The sequence below is a fragment of the Nansenia antarctica genome (assembly GCF_963989245.1).
Source record: "Nansenia antarctica genome assembly, chromosome: 11".
Lineage (NCBI taxonomy): Eukaryota > Metazoa > Chordata > Actinopteri > Argentiniformes > Microstomatidae > Nansenia > Nansenia antarctica.
The window spans coordinates 28,250,597-28,254,473 of NC_137681.1; positions in this window are offsets into that span (position 1 = coordinate 28,250,597).

A 3,877-nucleotide genomic window follows, 5' to 3' on the forward strand; every position below is an offset into this window, starting at 1 on the left:
CAGCTAGTTCTGGGACTCTCACAGTCACAAGCAGAGCCACCTATTAGACTAAACCAAATTATAAGAAAACAAAAAGAAAATGACCTGACACATTGGCAAGAATCAACCAAAAACCAGAGCAAATTGGAATGCTATTTGGCCCTAAACAGAAAATACACAGTGGCAGAATACCTGAGTACCGTACTGTGACAGACCCAAAGCTAAGGAAATCCTTGACTATGTACAGACTCAGTGAACACAACCTGGCCATCGAGAAAGGCCGCCACAGGCAGACCTGGCTCCCCAAACCAGACAGACTGTGCACCCACTGCACACAAAACCAGGTGGAAACAGAGCTGCACTTCTTAACTACCTGCCAGCTGTACAAGGACATCAGGGACACATACTTCCCACTGATCACCAACATCCAGGGAGACTTTGAGGACTTGACCAATGTCGAAAGGCTACCATATCTGCTGGGTGAGGTACAGCAATGTGCAAACACAGCAGCAAGATTTGTTAGCTGCTGTGATAGAAAAAGGCAATCAAATGGGCTAAAACCACCATAAGAATTGAAATAAGTTTTATTTCATTTATTTATTCTAGTATGTAATCTATTTGTAATCTATTTATTTGTAATCTAGTATGTAATCTATTTATTTATTCTAGTATGTACATTACATTATTTTTGTTTTTGTTTTTTATCTTCACACTTCACATGCTTTGGCAATGTAAATGTATGTTTCCCATGCCAATAAAGCCCTTTGAAATTGAAAATTGAAATTGAGAGAGAGAGAGAGGATTTTGATTTTTTAAAGTACTTTATTTTGTACTATATCAAAAACCTTTACACAAAGCCTTTAAAATACTTTTTTTATTTTACATATTCATAATGTTGTTAAACACCAATTCATCATTAATGACATCACAAATCACATTTCCATAACACCATTCCTGAGCGAAAGCCTCCAAATTGCCCATAGCTTTATAAAACCTGAATTCCAGCCAGACTCTAGCCTTCACATTACAGCACCACACTAATACTGCATCTTGGTCCGGTTTATCTTCCACTCTGTTTCTCCTGTTTACATAGACTGCAAGCTTAGCTTCCCCCACCAGAAAATTAAGCAGTTGCCATTTTTTCTTACTATTTTTTTTATAACCTGCTCCAAAAATATAACCAATAACAGAGAAGGTTTCACCAAAATGACTGAAAATGTCGGTGAGCAGCTCAAATAACCCTAAAAGCCTGTTACACTCTAAAAATGCATGAAAAACAGTCTCAGTTAACCCACAGAAAGGACATTGATTATCCACCTCTGGGTTGATGATAGAAACAAAAGCGTTCACTGCTACAGCACCATGCAGAATCCTCCACTCAAGGTCTGCCGTTTGTTTTTTTAAAGGAGGCTTGTATAAAACCCTCCACACAGGTTGAGTGTCACTACCTGCACACAGCTTGCTCCTCCATACAGTGTCCACTCTGTTATTTAGCCATTTCTTATTAATTATTTTGACACAGTTTCTGTACCATGACTTCCTGTCCATTTTGTATAATGTTGAGTCCTTTATAGAAAGTAGAGGACCAGACATCTCTCCCAGTACAGGGCTCAGACACACATTTGGAAACTCCTTCTGTTTGTCCGGTTTTAATGCTCCACTGCTGTATAAGCTAAGCATGCCCAGTTCCTCGACAGTCAACCTCTGTCTCCAGAGATCCAGCATCCTTGTTGCATAGCGCTGCGACCTCAAGCCCAATAATAATAAAACATTAAAATGGTGCTTAAAACAATAAAAACGGTCAAGTCTAGCTAAGGAGACAACATTATCCCTACAATGAGACCATGTATACTGGCGCTCCTTCCCATGAAACCTCCTCCACTCATCAACCAAGCCGTGTGTGTGTACAAGCTGTCTTAATGCACTTTGAGAAGCTGGATGGGGTTCATTGTGATTCCTGTCTAAACTGTTATTCTCTGTGCGATTAAAATCTCCAGAAAAAAAAAAATTTCATCCGGATTAAAATCGGACAATTTAGTACACACTATATCAAAAAAGACCTTTCTTTCTGGCCCTTTAGAAGGAGCATAAATATTCAATAAAACCACCTTAAATGTTTCAAATTGTGCTTTCACTACAATAAACCTACCATCTACAACATGTTCTACAGTATAAGAAGCAGGAATAAAACGTTTTGAGAATAAAAAGCCAACTCCACTGCTATTTGTAGTATTATGACTCAATACTACATTTCCTTACCATTCCTTCCTCCATTCTACCTCATTTTCTTTGTCACTGTGTGAATGAAAGAATGAATGAATGAATGAATGAATGAATGAATGAATGAATGAATGAATGAATGGTCTTTATTGTCATTGCTATAGTACAGGTACCAAACAACGAACTTTGGGAGGGGTGGCTCCCCTGGTGCTAGGAAAGAAAAAAAAACAACTAAAAAAACAAGAAGGGAAAGGAGCTGGTTTACATAAATAAAGGCTATGTACACTATCCACTATACTATACTGTACAGATAAAACGACTAGGGTTGTCATATTGCACATAGTGTTATTGCACATTCATTTAAAGTGTCGCAGTTTGCAGGCTTGAAATGTACACATTTGTGCCTCAGCACTACACCTGATTTTTTCAATCCAGCAGCTGCCATCAATCCGTCCAGACTGTCCAGGGCCCAGAACCTAGGTCTTTGCTGTGTTCAGGGCCTGGATGGCCCTGGGGTAGAAGCTGAGCTTCAGTCTGTTTGTCCTTGCGGCCATGGTCCTGTACCGCCTTTTCGAGGGCAGCCGGGCAAAGTGTTCGTACCCAGGGTGGGTTGGGTCTCTGGAGATCTTGTAGGCCTTCCTGAGGCAGCGTGTGTTGTACAGCTCTTCCAGAGAGGGGAGGGGGGCGCCGGTGATCTTCTGGGCTGTTCTCACGACTCTCTGTAGCGCATTTCTCTCTGCGGTTGTGCAGCTGGAGAACCAGTTGCAGATGCAGTAGGTGAGGATGCTCTCCACTGCGCCGCGGTAGAAGGCCACCAGTATCTCCTGCTTATTGTGTTCCTTCCTGAGGACTCTCAGGAAGTAGAGCCGCTATTGTGCCTTCTTGATGGTGGCTGCTGTGTTGTTCTTCCAGGACAGGTCATCCTGTATGTGCACCCCCAGGAATCGGAGGGTTGAGACTCTCTCCACGCTCTCTCCGTCGATGAGCAGGGGCTGGACCTCAGATTTTTTCCTCCTGAAGTCCACGATGATTTCCTGGGTCTTTGACTGGTTCAGCAGCAGGTTGTTAACCTTGCACAGCTTGCTCAGCTGCTCTACCTCATCCCTGTACGCCGCCTCGTCCCCCCCCAAGATGCAGCCCACCACGGTGGTGTCGTCTGCAAACTTTACGATGGAGTTGCTGGGGTGGACGGGGGTGAAGTCGTAGGTGTAGAGGTTGTAGAGGATGGGGCTTAGCACGCAGCCCTGGTGGGACCCAGTGCTGAGTCTGAGGGCTGTGGAGGTGTGGGAGCCCACCCGCACCCTCTGGGGGCGGTCGGACAGGAAGTCCTTGATCCATGCACATATAGAGTGTGATAGTCCCAGGTCTAGTAGTTTGGTCACTAGCCTGTCTGGAAGGATGGTGTTGAAGGCAGAGCTGAAGTCCACAAAGAGCAGTCTCGCGTAGCTGTTTCCCCTCTCCAGGTGGGATAGAGTGGCGTGGAGAGTCGTCGCGATGGCGTCCTCTGTGGACCTGTGGGCTCTGTAGGCGAACTGGTATGGATCCAGGTTGGGCGGGAGGCGTGTGACTATGTGGGCCCGGACTAGTTTCTCGAAGCACTTCATGATGATTGGTGTGAGTGCCACCGGGCGGTAGTCGTTTAGGCAGCTCACCGTGCTTTTCTTCGGGACTGGGATGA